The sequence below is a fragment of the Artibeus jamaicensis genome, unplaced genomic scaffold (assembly GCF_021234435.1).
Source record: "Artibeus jamaicensis isolate MK-2021 breed Jamaican fruit bat unplaced genomic scaffold, CSHL_Jam_final scaffold_369, whole genome shotgun sequence".
In the NCBI taxonomy this organism is placed as follows: Eukaryota; Metazoa; Chordata; class Mammalia; order Chiroptera; family Phyllostomidae; genus Artibeus; species Artibeus jamaicensis.
In genome coordinates this window covers 5808996-5826112 of record NW_026522042.1, presented here as the reverse complement: position 1 = coordinate 5826112, position 17117 = coordinate 5808996, and positions in this window count along the sequence as shown.

Here is a 17117-nt window from a genome sequence, read left to right as displayed (position 1 = left end):
GCCTTTTGACCCAGTGATCTCACTTCTGGGAATATATCTGAGGGAATCCAAAATACAAATTTCAAAGAACATAAGCATCCCTATGTTCACTGCAGCATTATTTACAGCCCAAATGTGGAAGCAGCTCAAATGTCCATCAGTAGATGAGTGGATAAAACAGCTATGGAACACTTACACAATGGAATACTACTCAGCCATAAAAAAGAAGAAAAGTTTACCCTTTGCAATGGTATGGATAGACTTGGATAACACTATGCTAAGTGCAATAAGCCAGTCAGAGAAAGACAAATACCATGTGATTTCACTCACATGTGGAATCTAATGGACAAACTGAACTAACAAGGGAAATGCGGACAGACTCATAGATAGATAGTAGGGCAACAGCTAATGGGGATGGTTAAAGGGTGGAGGCATTGAACAAAAAGGAAAAAGGGCTCATTGACATGGACAACAGTGTGGTGATTGCTGCAGGGAAGGAGGGCATAAAGGAACTAAATGGTAATGAAAAAGACACAATAAAGATTAAATAAAAAAAGGAAAACCTAGGAAAAATGGTTACTTTTTTCAACACAGTGAAGAAATATACCAAAAAAATAGAGCCAACATAATATTCATTTGTTAAGAACTGAATTCTTCCCCCTTAAGTTGGGGGAGAGGAATATATATACTCACTGTCACAATCACTACTAGTCCAGCCTCATGCAGTGATCTCAGCCCATTAGTAAGAAATGTAAGTAAAAGTAAGTAAATAAAAGTGATTAAGGTGAGTAATTTATGTAGAAGAAAGGCAGGAAAGCAAAAGTAGACAAGCAAATAAATGTCATACAGAATGAGAGGGAGATAACTCCCTATTCACAGAGGATATGATTATCTATGAAAACTTGACAGTCTACAAAAAAGCTGTTAGAACTAAAAAGTTGAGCACAGTCACAGAATATAAGGTCAGAATACAACCATCAATTATATTGGTATATACTAGTAATGAACAATTTGATTGAAGTGAAAACCTAGAACACAGGTGGCAAACACAAGACACACAGGCAGAATCCAGCCCTCCGCCTTGTTTCTACCCAGTGGCAGCACCAAGCTCCTTGCTGCTAGTTAAGGAGCAGTTACATTTATACAGTTAATAATTACATTTGGCCCTTTGAAGGCCATTGTGAGGCTGATGTGGCCCCCGGTGAAAATGAGTTTGACACCCCTGCCCTAGAAAAAAGTTTAATGACTGTCCACCCATGAATTTAGTACACTTAATTTTATTTTTCTCATACAGTATGCCATTAAGATATTTGGTCAGGATTTGATTTGGATTTTTGGAGCCCTTCAAGCAAAATAATTTCTTCCATGGATTGGACTTCTCGTGGTTCGACCTACTCTTCATGTCATTTCTCATCGCTGGCGGTGCAGTGAGAACTCAGTTATGTGCAACACAGACTGACAAGAACTGGTATTTTCAATAGTAGATCTGCATCGCAGCATCTTCTCACCCAAAATACACGCTTCCTCCCTTATAAAGAAGAGACAGCAAGTGAAAGATCTCCTGAACAGGACTGTAAAAGGAGTCAGTTGAAAAGACCTTCAGATGGCTTGGAACCCAAAATGTCACTATGCATTTCATAAAAAAAAATCTTTCTCAATTGCTTACAGGATGAACCTATTAATAGATAATAACTTGCAAGTTAAGCATAGATGTGGTCTGGATAAGGTCAGCTTTTGTTTACTCTTAAATTTTCTTCAGACCATGACTTTAAGCATGGTGGGTTCCTATGTCTTTAGTACAGATTTTTCAGCCTAAGTTTTACAAGGTGCATTCTACATATGACATAGCCATGTTCAGAGGCTGCCAAGGTGTTTATCCCAAGCTGCCTTGATGATAGACACACCATCACATGTGTGTCCACTACAGCTACAAGACATTGAAACTTTTTTCTTGGCCACATACCCTCAAGGCACTCAGAAGAGGAAATAATTATTTTCAGGCCACCACAATGACCAAAGTAGAAACATCTGGCATTTCTACACCCACTATTCTAGTAGAAAGTTAGCCACACTAAAAGCTATCCATTTGCTAGTTAAATAGTTATTTTAGAAGGCTTTTATATATTCCATAATGATATGATTTTGTTTTCCTCAAGTATTTCCCGATAAATATTATTTTATTCATTTGTTCATTCATTCTTCAAATACTTGAGAACTTAGTATGTGTCACACACTGAACCAAGATATACAAGTAATTGTGCAGGAAGCAGAGTGAAACAGGATTATACAAAATTATTTCGAAGAACTAGTCAACCCAGAAAAAATAAACTCTCCAAATTCAGAGGTAATAAATACTCAAATGAGTTCCCTCTGTTTACAAGTAAGGTTACCTGTCTGCTGTCTGCCTGGGAGGGAACCTATGTAAAAGACAATTGTCCTATGGCCCAACACCACAGCCATTCTATGACTTTGAATTCCATGGCCAATTTTATTTCCTGGTATTTTTTCCCAAGAGGAACGACAAACTAAATATATAAAACATTTAAAATATAAAACTTTGCCTGAAAGGTAAAAGAATATGTAGCCTCCTACAGCTCTGCCAAAGAAACTTTAAGGAACTGGGGCTGTAAGAAAGTGAGACCAGCCTAAAAGTTCTGTTATCAGATTGTTTCTATAGAACAGAAGGGCAGTATCAGCTTGGAAACAGGCAAAGGGTGAATTAGTAAGTGAAGTCTGAGTACTTCATGTCGGCAAGTCCTTTAGTTCTGTTTACGCAAAGGAAAAACAAGGTCAAAAATCCCAGAAACATTTTGTGGGAAGCTTGTATAGTTCAAAACCAGTTTATTTGCTTTGGTGGCTAATTCCTTGTAAGCAAAATCTTATGTTTTTCCAGCCACAGTAGCCACACCATTGTTCAGAGGAGTGCAGTTTCTGTATTATAATATTAATAATGAGGAGTGAATAGTTACCACTAATGTGGAGAAGAAAAAACCTTAAAAACAAACATATTTCTTTTATATGAATGATGCCATTGGAAAAAGAATTTTATGAAATCAAAGACAAGACTTAGTGCACATAAATGGCATCTATTAGTTTTTACAAGGTTGTTTTGAACTGACTATTTACGTTTGGGTGTCTAGTTAGCAGAGTGCATTATTAAAAACCTACAAGCTGGTGATCTGGATTCAGATGAAACCAGTAGAAATGTATGTAGATCCTTATAGAGTTTTACAAATGAAGTATTTGAACTGTCTAGCAGATTTAAGCAGAAAACATCACTTTGCTATTATTTCTTTGGTGAAGGCTCTTGTGTGTGGCCCAAGGGGATGTATTCAAACACCCAGAAGTCTTGGAGTAGCTATGGAAACACATTCCTGTTGAGTTAATTGAGTCTTTAGTAACAACAGTATTTGAATCAGCTTGAATTATGCCTTGGATCTCCCTGAACGCGAAAACAATTCTGAATTTCTTAAAACACAGAATATGAGGTCACCATATCAAATTGTAAGGTTTCATTGACTATGGGAAGAAACTTTAGAATGTATAAAATGTCTTACCAAGGAGTATCTAAGCTTAGGTAACTTTGTACTTCATTGACTCATGCCAGAGGGTATGGCAGGGATAAGAAGAGTAGGAAGTGCAAGGAGAGTGATGGAAGAGGTAGCTCAACTTGGGGTAATTGTACAATGAAGTTTGGGCTCCAGAGGTACGAGTTGTGGTATAGTGTAGTCAGCACAGTGAAGTGTGGGCCCGAGCAGTACACGTTCTTGCTTTGAAAAGATATTCTGCCTTTGTTAATACTGACCCCTCAGATGTAAAATCAAATGTTATGGGACCTAAGTTGCAAAATTAAGGAAAGTAGTAGCATATTGCTTTATCACAAGCAGGGGAGGCAGGAGGTCCCAGATAATAACCTGCTTCCCTGCTTCTAGCCATAGCATTTATTTTTTAATATGGCAATTGCATTTCAAGCATACTGGATCATGAGGTCCTTGAGGAATGAACCATGTCTCATTCATATTTATACTCTCAGTACCTTATCATATACCTAGTGGTAATGGAGTTCAAAAACATTAAACAGAAATAAACAAAAATGTACACAAGAAAACCATGAAGGAAAATATTTAAAAAATAAGAACGTTGAAAGTGAAGCATTTTTGGTAGCATTATAGTAGTAGTGTTGGTGGAAAGAGAATCGGAAACGGTTTTCAAAGAATTTGGAAGCCAGTGGAGCATGCTGGAGGAGGGTTGTTTATCAATCACTTAAGACGTTCATTAGTTCTCGGTTCACAGCCCTGTAAGAATCAAAGATGTGTTTGACTGTTTTGACTCTGAGCCAAATGAACTTTCCTCTTTCACATGCTGCCACGTTCACCAGCAAGATCATGGTCAAGACAGTCCAGACTCAGAGTTTGTTGACACTGTCAGCCAGGCACTGTTCTGGGCCCTGAGGATAGAGCTGACTAAGGCAGCTAAGGCACCTGTGGTCATGTCACTTTCTAGTTGGGTGCTAACATTAGGCTGAGACCTAATTCACACTTAGTTATGTTTCACTTGCATTAGTCTCATGTCTATTCCTCTTCTTTCCAAGCCGACCAACAGGCCATGAAAATAGTATTATCACCTACTCTCCACAGCATCAACCCTTGCTAGGAGCAAATGTCTGAAAGTCAAAGAAACAAATACACAGAAACACTAGTACTGAGATAGGAAAGTAGGTTCTCAATTTGCTGTTCTCAGTCCTATCACTCTATCTTTGTGTCACCTGGATGGATTGGTTTCAGGAAATTGAAATGAGTTACTTAGGCATCTTCCTAGATAGGAGTGGTTAGAAAAACTCATGAGAGATAAGTGGTTAGTAATCAGACAAAAATACTTTATGTCAAGTCCACTCTGGGTGCTCAATTGCCATCTCCCCCTAAACACTGGGTTGTCTCACTTACTGGTCTTAGGTGGGCTTTCCTGTATTCACCACATATCACAGTGTGAGAGAGGTAACAAGGAAAATGACATTTGTAAATTCTAACTAATGCGTAGAATTGGTCCAGTGAAGTTACAAAACTTGTGGTCTAATTATCCTACAAGCTGTTGACATGCAGCTGAATTCTTTCTTTTCTTGGGGTGTATATGTCCAATTTTTGATGTAGTGACTCACAGTTGCGAGGTTTTTGAATTCATTTTACAGGCTACTCATCTATGGTGTGAGACTTATTCACTACAAACATAAGAAGAAAACCACAAAATTATTTGATAACCACCAAAGTTAGTAACTTAAAACAAAAATATTCATTAAATTCCTTCACAGGGTTGAAAAACACCAGCATAGTAAAAAGTTAAAAATCCATGTAACTAAATTATTTCTGTGGAAATTATAGTAATATATAGCATACATAAAATTAGGTTTTGCCCAACCATTAGGACTTCTTTATTATGTGAGTGTATGCATGTATAAATTGAATGTAGATTACTATAATTTACAGGCACACATATAAAGGAAGATCAAACCAGGAGGTAACAAAACACTTTCTCTAAAAAGGTGTATTGACATAATTAATATAAAAAGTATATAGGAATTGTTTCTTCCTCAACAGCTATACCCACATCAAATATTAAGTAAAATAAATAACTAATTTCATATTTAGCTTTAATTAGTAATATTAAAAAATTTGGGGTGAAATACAGCACATTAAGAAGTTTGGAAACATGAGTTCTATTTCAAGATGCTGGAATCAGACTAAAAAGATGCTTCGCTAGATTAAACATAAGGGCAATAACAAATGGGTTAGTATTTTGAAAGGGAGGTATATGTGTGGTCAGTTTGAAGCCATAATCAATGCTACACATTAGCCCCTCACCTAAGGCACTAAAGGGAGCTTCACCTCTCATCTCTGTTTCTTTATAATGCCCCTTTGCTCATGGGGTAAAACACTGTTTTCAAAGCATTTACATTATTCCCTCCTGGTAGAAGCTCTTGTTGGTGAAGGTGAACCTCAGTGTTCCTGGAACAGAATTAAAACCTTAGTTACAACTCCTTAGATGGAATGCCTAGTGACTTAGAGAGGGCAACACCAATAATTACTCGGAGTAATAGAAAACGTGTTCTCCAAGTGCCAGCAGGCAATGAAGTACCAAGAGGCTGTGCAGTCTTCCCTCTCCCCTCCGGGAAGCGTTTGAGTGTTTGGAGCCAAAGGATGGAAATGAAACACATTTGTGCCTCTGGTGCATGGCACTGATTTTTCTCTTATGCTCAGGAAAGTGCTAGAGAATAACACTGAAAATAATATGTACATACAACACTTTCAAAACGGAATATCTCTGATATTGTACTCTACAGATGCAGACACACAGTAATGTCTAAAACATGGAAATAATACACATATTTCAAGGGGAAGCAAATGAAAATCAAACCCACGTGTGAAGCGCTAAGAATCACTCTTGCACTCTGCATTTTATGGAGGGGAAGGGCTCCCCCAGAAAATTACTTTGCCCTCAGAGAACAAACTTTGTTTGTTTGTAAAAAAAAATGATATGATCATACTTGAATAAGTAAAAATATTTAATCTGGTGTCAGCAGAATTCTATTGACTTGATTCTTTTATTTTTCTGGAAATTGCTATTTTTTACTATTTTCACTGAAATGGTTAATTAAACATGCTTTCTTATTTAAACTACATGTATTAAGTATGGCAGAAAGACACAAATGGGTTTAATTCAAATAGTAAATATATATTTATGGAAATAGTATTCCTAAAATATATATATATAATTTGTAATGGAAAGAATATAACTGTTCCCAAATGTTAAAGAGTGTAAAGAACACACAAAAGATTCTGACAACTATGCCATTAATGTTATTTTAAAATATGCCTTTAATAAAAATATCCATTGGGGTTTTGGACTCTGTGCATATTATTAAACATATGATTATTTCAAAAACACAATTTCAGAATAACAGCTTTCTACATGATTTTTGTCTGCTTAGAGTAATGAGGAAAGGTGATAAAGTAAAATGTGATTGTGTAAAAACAGAAAGGAAGAAGTAATTGCAAGAATCTACCATCATATTTTAGAATCAGTGTTGGAAAAATAGTCTTTTGATGTGTAAAATCTAAGAGAATCCTGAACTCGTAACCTGAAAGATGTTTGGGATAGAGGCAGTAATGACAGGAAGAACTGTATATTTAAGGACTTGGAGGCAACAAAGGTCGTGGCACATTCAGAAATCTGATGTGAGTTCTCTAGGGCTAGAAACTCTGTTCGACTGAAAACTTTAGGAGCACTTCCCTTGTAGATATACAGTGGGTAACTACAACCCCTAAAAGAAACGTGTAGTAACATCTTCCAAATAACATTAGTTTGGTTTTCAAAATTCTTGGTACCCTAAGAAAAGTAGGGTACGAAAAGTCCTGCTGTAACACTATAATTTAATAGAATTGATATACTGCTGTTTGATTATTCATTTATTCATTAATTTAAGAAATAGTTAGGGGGGAGAGGGATAATGTGGGAAAATCGAGGAAGGGCCATCAAAGAACATGTATAAAGGACACGTGGAAAAAGCCAAAGAGGGTAGGTACAAGGGTGGGAGGTGAGGATGGGTGGGGCAGGGGGACATGGTTGGGGGGAGGAATGGGGACAACTGTACTTAAACAACAATAAAAAAGTTCCCTGATATCATATTACAATAGAATAAGAAGTCTAATAAAATTTTATATATAAAAAATAGTTATTGAGGATAGACCTTAAGCCAAGAATGCTCTATAAACTTATGAAATGTTCATATTTATTAATAATCAAAAAAATAAGTCAAAGTCACCATTCACACCTCCAGATTTCTATAAATATCTAAGTTCTGAAAATACAGAGTGTTGGTGAGGAGGTGTTGTGAGCAGAACATCCTGTGAATGTATTATCATCACTGTGAAAATCATTCGCGTTGCCTTGTAAAGTAATAGATGTACCCAGTCCAGAAAGTCTATTCCTAGGTGAATGAGCATACTAGACAATGTTTACAGCAGCAAAAACAGGAAAAGTAAACAAACAAAACCTCTAGATCCTTAATACTAGAATAAATAATTAGTGAAATTTTTATAAAACTATACAACAATGTACACAAATGAACTGCAACCTATTTATGAACATGGATGAGTCTTAAACCCAACCTTGAGGAAAAAAGTAAGAGGAAGAGCATAGAATTTGAGTTTATTTATGTAAAGTTCAAAAGTAAGCTATACTAAATTGTTTAGGAATACATTCATATGTGATAAAACCATCATGAAAAATGTGGCATGACTATTCTAACATTCCCCAAGAATCCTGCTCTTCCTTCCATTTTTAACAGTACTATTAATTCTGCTCTTTACCTCTCTTTTCTCCTCGTCTAACAATTACCTGTGAAATCTTATTCTGTTTTTTTTATTGTTGTTCAAGGGGTAGTTTTCTTCCTTCCTTCCAACCCCTCCCCGCCTCCCTCCCCCATTTCCACCCTCCCTTGTTATTGTCCACATGTCCTTTATAATTGTTCCTATAAACCCTTCACCCTTTTCCCCATTATCCCCTCACCTCTCTCTTCTGATCACTTTCAGTCTGTTCTCAATTTCAATGTCTTCGGCTATACTTTGCTTGCTTGTTTGTTTTGTTGATTAGGTTCCACTTATAGGTGAGATCATATGGTATTGTCTTTCACCACCTGGCTTATTTCACTCAGCATAATGCTCTCCATTTCCATCCATGTTGTTACAAAGGGTAGGAGCACCTTCTTTCTTTCTGCTGTGTAGAATACCATTGTGTAAATGTACCATAGTTTTTTGATCCATTCATTTACTGATGGACACTTGGGTTGCTTCCAGCACTTGGCTATTGTAGACTGTGCTGCTATGAACATTGGGGTGCATAGGTTCTTTTGGATTAGTGTTTCAGGGTTCTTAGTTTATAATCCTAGCAGTGGAATTGCTGGGTAAAAAGGCAGTTCCATTTTTAGTTTTCTGAGGAAATTCCATACTGTTTTCCATAGTGGTTGTACCAGTCTGCATTCCCACCGACAGTGCACTAGGGTTCCTTTTTCTCTACATCCTCTCCAGCACTTGTTGTTTGTTGCTTTGTTTATGGTGGCCATTCTGACCAGTGTAAAGTGGTATCTCATTGTGGTTTTAATTTGCATCTCTCTGATGGCTAGCAATACTGAGCATCCTTTTATATGTCTCAGGACCCTCTGTATGTCCTCCTTGGAGAGGTGTCTGTTCAAGTCCTTTGCTAATTTTTAAATTGGGTTGCTTGTCTTCTTAGAGTGTAGTTATGTAAGTTCTTTGTATATTTTGGAGATTAAACCTTTGTCTGAGGTATCATTGGCAAATATGTTTTCCTGTATGCTTGGTTCTCTTTTCATTTTAATGCTGTTTTGATTAGATGTGCAGAAGATTTTTATTTTGATGAGATCCCATTTGTTTATTCTTTTCTTTATGTCCCTTGCTCTAGGGGACATATCAGTGAAAATATTGCTGCATAGAATATCTGACATTTTCTTGCCTATATTCTCCACTAGGGCTTTAATGGTGTCACAACTTATAAAAAAAATCATACACCATGACCAGGTGGGATTCATCCCAGGGATGCAAGGATGGTACAATATTCACAAATCAAAAAATGTAATCCATCACATAAACAAAAGAAAAGATAAAAATCACACGATCATATCAATAGATGTGGAAAAAGTATTTGATAAGGTACAGCACCGTTTATGATAAAAACACTCAACAATGTGGGAATAGAGGGAGCATTCCTCAACATAATAAAGGCCATATACAAGAGACCTATAGCCAACATCATACTCAATGGGCAAAAACTAAAAAAATTCTTACTAAGATCAGGAACAAGGCAAGGTTGTCCACTTTCACCACTTCTATTCAACATAGCATTGTAAGTCCTAGCCACAGCAATCAGACAATTAAAAGAAATAGAAGGCCTTCAAATTGGAAAAGAGGAAACAAAACTGTCATTGTTTACAGATGACATGATAGTGTATGTAGAAAACTCTATAGACTTTGCCAAAAAACTGCTCAACCTTGTAAATGAATTTGGCAAAACAGCAGGATACAAAGTCAATATCCAGAAATCAAGAGCAGTTTTGTACACCAACAACGAAACAGCAGAAACAGAAATCAGGAAAAAAATCCCTTCAGTATAGTAACAAGAAAAATAAAATACCTAGGAATACACCTGACCAAGCAGGTAAAAGACCCGTATGCAGAAAACTACACAACACTGAAGAAAGAAATCAAGGAAGACACAAACAAATGGAAACATATATCATGTTCATGGATCAGAAGAATTAACATCATAAAAAAAACAAACAAAACTATCCAAAGCAATTTACAGATTCAATGCAATCCCTATTAAAGTATCAATAGCATACTTCACAGATATAGAACAAACACTTCAAAAATTTATATGGAACCATAAACAACCCCAAATAGCTGCAGTAATTTCGAGAAGGAAGAGCAAAGTAGGAGGAATCACAATACTTGATATCAAAATGTATTACAAGGCCACTGTAATTAAAACAGCCTGATACTGGCATAAGAACAAATACATGGACCAATGAAATAGAATAAAGAGCCCAGAAATAAACCCAAGTCTCTATGGTCAATTAATATTTGACAAGGGGGCAGCAGCATAAAATGGAGCAAAGATAGCCTCTTCAACAAATGGTGTTGGGGGAGCTGGCTAGCTACATGCAAAAAAAGATTTGACCACCAACTTACACCATACACAAAAATAAATTTGAGGTGGATAAAAGATTTAAATATAAGTCACGACACCTTTAAAATATTGTTCTGTTTTAATAGCCAAATTAAAATGTCATTTGTCCATGATCCTCTTCCAGAATTTACCCAGCCTTTTCTGTAATATGACTTATATTATTTATCACATTATACTTTGTACAAGATTATTTATTTGTTTATGATTCCTTTTATATTGCTACCATCTCAAAGAGATCACAAGTCTGTAATTTTTACAACCAATTTTAAGTAATAAATGTATATAATTTTCAACATAAAATTGTGTAGTGATAGAAATATTTTCAAATCTTTTCAAATTACTCTCACCACACAATGAATATATACTTTTAAAAAGCTTTACTTTCAAGCTCATTGATAAAACTTTACTTCGAAAACATAGACTATTTATTAAAGAAAAAAGAGAGCTACACATAGCTTACCATGTCAGATCAGATTGTATAGTTACCATTTTGAACCTTGTAATGCAGCTAAAAGCTTGCCTTAGGAGTAAAAGTGCCAGTTCTGCTATTTTCTAGTTGTTTGCTTATGTTTCTATTAGTAATGTTTTCCTTATTCTGACTATTTATAGAAGGCCTTTAAAGCCAATTGTCCATGTTGTTAGGATTAGTTTAATTAAAAGTCGATAATATAACTTGAGAATCTACTTAGCTGGCCATGTGTGAGTTCCACTGTATGCATAAAAGCAAACAACTCTTGATTGTCTCACTGTTTACCCTTCTCTCCCCTTGGGTGTCTCACCTGCTTGGGTACTCATGAGCATTGGACAAAGGACTGACAGGTCAACGGTCTCTCTGTGTTTTCTAGGCATTAGGAATGCTTAAAATATGTAACATAATTTTTCATGTAGAACACAGAGAATGTTGTGGCTTGAACACCCCACTTTTAATCACTAGATCCTATGAATTAATCTAGTGATCATTAGTGGAGGAGAGGGAGATGAAGAATCACCAAGGAAACTCACAGTTGACACACACATATCCCTTCCTCTCCACGACCCCTGCCTGGTCGAAGACCATGGTATAAAGTGTAGTGGTCTTTTACTCTGATGTAAAGAAAAGAAAATTCCAACCGAGTGAGTGGAAGTGTGAAGACATTTGGCTGTCCAGAATTTAAGACTATAAACAGCAGTAATTTCTCAACAGGATATTCTTTTTCTGTGTTTCTTCAACTCCATTTCTCCTTCCCCCACTTCTTAAACCATAGACTTAAAAAAACTGTAAAATTGTAATTCCAACAAATAGGGAGAAGTATCTCTGTGAAAAGAGGTGGAAGGAATAACAACAGGAAAAGGAAAGTGATACATCATAGAATTATGGATTTATTTTTTATGGAGTCTTTTGTTATTACTTTGAAGCCAGGCTACCTGAGGTCTCGTCCTATCAGTTATCTTCTCAGGGCCTCTGTTTTATCGTCTCTAAAATGAGTGGGTCAACCTAGTTGTTCTCTAAGATCTCTTCCAATGTTAACACTATTAAGGTGGATGTATCTGGCAAATTTAGGGGGCAAATCAATTTTTCATGTGAAAGAAATATCAGTAAGAAATTGTTTAGATTTCTTTTCAAAGTTCAGTTGGTTTTGCATTTATTATACTTTTCCTGTAAAGCAAGAGCTTTGTGAGAAACTTTACTCATTCTGTTCAAATCTTTATAGCAACCTTCAAGAAAAGATTCTTAGTCTCTATTTTGCTGTAAGTCAGTTGACATTCAATTTGGCAAATCAATGACTGAGGCAGGGTTTGAATGCAGGTATGTTGGACCCCAATCCCATATCCTCTCCAGTGTGCTGAGATTGTTGAGGCCAGATCTTTAATAGATCTGTGAAATAGAGTACAAAAAAAGTATTATGTTATTTTACCTTGGGTTTTGCGGGTGGGTAAGGCAATAGTGAGAAAGGCCAAGAATGATAACGATTTTCATCATGTACAGTATGTATTTATGTTACTGAAGGAATAGAAGGTAGTTCTTGTCTCAAACATGGATGGAGAATTTGAGGTTAGGCTCACCTGCATAACAAATCACATATAAAATCTTTTCTGCAGGTGTTTATTTTTTATTTCCTCAAATCTTTGAAAAAACTATTATGTGCGTGTGTGTGTACACTATTATCTATATTTATTCTTGAATATGTCATTCTACATAGGTGGCAACAAATCTGTTATATGTTTCATGCTCAATTAAAAAGAAATTTTACAAGATTTTTATGTATTATGGAAAAACCAGCATCTGTCCCCGGTTTAACGAGGCCCATCCCGATGACGTGAAACATGTTCTGGCTCCTGTTAAGGAAATTCTCTAAGTGTACATGAAGGAAACCTGGTTAAAAATAAATAGTCAGCAAGAAACTGGAGAGATTTCAATAAAGAAACTTGAAGAATAGCTTAACAGAGAAATATCTGAAACCTCAATGCTTAGACTGAATAAAATAGTAACCCTCCCCCTTCACCTTTCCTGACTAATCCACCCCACTATGCCAATGAAACTTGAAACCAAACTTCTTTGGAGGCTTCAGGAGGTGGTTCATTTTTCCTTGTTACTTTTCATTTTGGAACACCTTTCGGCCGCTGGGACCCAACTAGAGCAAGGGAGGGAAATGCCAAAATACTGTGAGAAAGCATCTTCTTGGAGAAATAGAGATCTGATCTGAGGAAGCCACCTCTTGCTGTAGATTTTAAGTTAAAAAAAAGCTCTGCCTGTAAAACTTCAAGTGGGTTGAACAGATGTAAGAATGGCAGGTAATAAAACAAAATTTAGATAATAAAGCAAAAGTAGCGAATTGTCAAAAGCTTCATGGGGGTGAGGGGTAGAGTGTAAGCTATGGATCCTGCAACTTGGGTTCTCTCCTTTGTTTTGTCATTCATTTTGTGATTGTTTTCCAGATTTTCCTCTGAATTTTCCTAACTTACAAATACACGGCAGTAAGATCTCCCCAAGCCCAATTAGTAGGGATACACAGGCATTCTAAGGGTGTGCAAATTCTTGTTTTCATTTGTGTGCTTATTCACTCAACAGATATTTACTTGCCAACTACATGTCATGGGAGCTGGTCTAATTTCTGGGGATATAACAGTGACAAAAATATCTATTTAATGGGCCTTAAATTCCACTGGAGATTAAACAAACCAATGTATAACATGTTGGATATTATTGTGTCAAGCAAAATAGGAAAGGACTTTCAGAAAAGTGACTTTTAAGTAAAGACCTCATGGAAATGAGTGAATCACACAGATGCCCTGGGGGAAGGGTCCCACAAAGTAGGACAAGCAAGTGCAGAAGTCCTGAGGTGCCCTGGTGTTTGTGGATTTCATAAGTGGTGAGAACAACGTGCTAGAGGAGACTAAGCATGGAAGACGGTGGTAAGAGATGTGCTCACCATGCTGGCAAGAAAGAGACCCTCAATTCCCAAGTCCAGGGTACATGCTTATATAGGAAAGGAAAAGTAACCAGCACGCTCACTGAAACGGTTGCTGTTCTGTCATGATGTAGAAGGACAACGAGGCTCTGCTATTTGAGTTTAGTCGAGTTCCATAGTCTTTCCTTCACCAACTTTGTTGGGACCGTTGGCATGGATGTAATTAAGAAGGAGGCAACCTACATACACAGGAAGAGGTAGAGAGCTTGTTTCAACAAGAGAAGGAGTTACTTGGAAAAATTTATTTCCCCCAATTAAGCTATGCATTTCAAATAACTTGATCAAAACCCCCAAGTGATGCTTTTAGTTTCTCTCTTTTCCTCTTGCCTTCCTTTCCCTCCCTTCTCCATTCAAAAAGTTGCATGTGGTATGATTTCATTATATACCATTTTTCAAAATGACAAAAGTATAGCAGTAGGGACAGACTGGTTTTTGCCTGGTGTTAAGAAGGGGGTGAGGGAGGGAAGGAAGTGGGTGTGGCTATAAAAGGGCAACATAGAGATGCTTGGGGCAAGGACAGTGCTCCATATGTTGACTCTATCGATCCCAGTATCCTGTGTACGATACTGTTCTATAGTTTTGCAAGATATTACTATGGGGGAAAATTAGGTAAATTATACAGAATCTCACCATTTATTTCTTTTATAATAGCACATATATCTACGAGCATCTCAAAATGTTTAATTTGAAAGTTTAAAAAGTGATGACCATTGTGATACTAGAGGACAGTCTGAAGTGGATGAACTCCCTCCTTCTCCATTCCTGTCCCTGCTAAGGCTGTTTTGGCAATGAATGTCCTATGGAATCTTCACTCCTTAGTGTAGTAAAGAACATGTACCCCTGAGTGCAATAAAGCAGCATTACTCATACTCTAAATTCCAAGCTGTGATGTCGCCTGCTGAGAGCAGAAAACTCCCAACTGAACCAAAATGGTTTTTACAGGAACGGGACAAGTGATCTGAAAACTCACAGCCAATAGAAAAGGGCCACGCAGCATTTCGGAATGTTTTTGGTGAAGAAGGAGTTCGTAGGTTGTTCTCTTTTTTCTTCATCTGCCAAGAGACAGCAGTACAGAAGATTTTCCATTTTAACAATTTTCTGTACCACTTAGTGTCGTTAGAATTTCCAGTGTTTTTTATTTTGATGGAGGTGAAGTGGTCTCTTATTGTTTTGTTTCCTTAGAAATGTGTAGGTGTTCTGCATACTCATCTTTCTCAGGGTTATGTGCTACAAATATCATTTTCCTATCTGAACCTCACATGTAATACTTTCTATACTATATACTTCTGCCTCTCAGAACATTTTATTAAGGCTTTCCCCAAACTATCTGGCATTATGAACCTTTAATCATTAAAACTCTGTGCTGTGGCTGTAGGAATAGACATAAGTTTGAACAGACAAAACTAAGTAGTCAAAAAACAGACCCCCACACATATCTGAATTTCAGGTGTGAGTGAAATGCCTGCATGTCCGTTTGCCTGGCACTATTCCTGCTCATGCCTGTGCTCTGAGCCAGTTATTAATAACACCCCTTCCAATTTCAAAAGCTGTTTGATTTGGTCAGAAAAACTAATACTGTCATCTTATATATGTGACAGAGGTGGACCTAGAAGTTAACTGGGGATGGCATTGGCTATTCACATTAAAAAGAAAAACATTTTATCCAGATCCCACATAATAATAAAAGTAAATTTCCCAGGGATTCAAAGTGTGAACTGAAAGAAATCTTCAAAACTTTTAGAAATGATTATAAGAGGAAATCTTTGTATTAAGATAGGCAAGAGCTTCTTTAAAATGACAAGAAAACAAACCATATTACAATGTTTTCTTTGGAGGCTCTTAAAAGGGCATCTTGACAATATGTGGGAAAGTTCGAAGATGCTCATCTCTGGTTACACGGTGAAGAGGCCTTTTGACCTTTTACACAATGGGACCTCTCTACAAGGCACTTACCACATCAGTAGTTATAAAAATTTAGAAACAGCCTATATGTGCATTAGTTTGAGTGTGGGTAAATAAATTGGGCTATTTTCATGACATAAGATGCCATACAGCAATGAAATCAAATGCATGGACTATAAAAGCTATGGGCCGTTCTGAGAGAAACGAGCTTGCCTCGGCACTTGGGTGTCCCAATGCCGATGCCTAACCTGTAGTGGGGATAGGAGGCCACTTTCAGGACAGGACATGAAGAGAAGGAATGGTTTCCTTTAGGTAAAGCTGTCACACAAGGTGCATTTCATCTTATTTGTGTAGTCTGCTTCAGAACATATCATGCAAAAAACAGTATGAGATGCAGAGGAAGGGGAGTGGAAATCTGTGGAAGAAATATCAGTAACTTAATATGTATAGATGATACCATTTGATTGACAGAGGTAGCAATGATGCGAAGCACCTTCTGATGAAAGTGAAAGAAGAAAACACCAAAGCAGGACAGCACTGGAACATCAAGAAGACAAAAATCCTGACTACAGATGACATACACAACTTTAACATATGTAAGGGAGTCACTGAAATTGTTCGAGGTCATGCTTACTTTGGTTCATCATCCATGCAAGTGGAGACCCAGCCAAGAAATCCAGAGAAGGCTGAGACTCAGAATGGCCACAATGGAAGAATTAGGAAAGGTCACCAAAAGCAAAGCTGTGTCATTGGAGACCAAGGCTAAGACCATCCACACCCTTGTCTCCCCAATCCCTAGGTATGGATGTGAAAGTCGAACAGGGAAGAAGGCTGACAGAAACATTGATTCTTTTGAAAGATGGTGTTGCAGGAGAGCTCTCCGGGTACCCTGGACCGCCAGAAAGATGAACTGGCAGGTCCTACCGCAAACGAAGCCGGAAACGTTGCTGGAGGTGGAAATGATAGAGCAGATGCTGTCCTACTTTGTCACATCACGAGAAGTCAGGGTTCTACAGAAAAGATGATAAT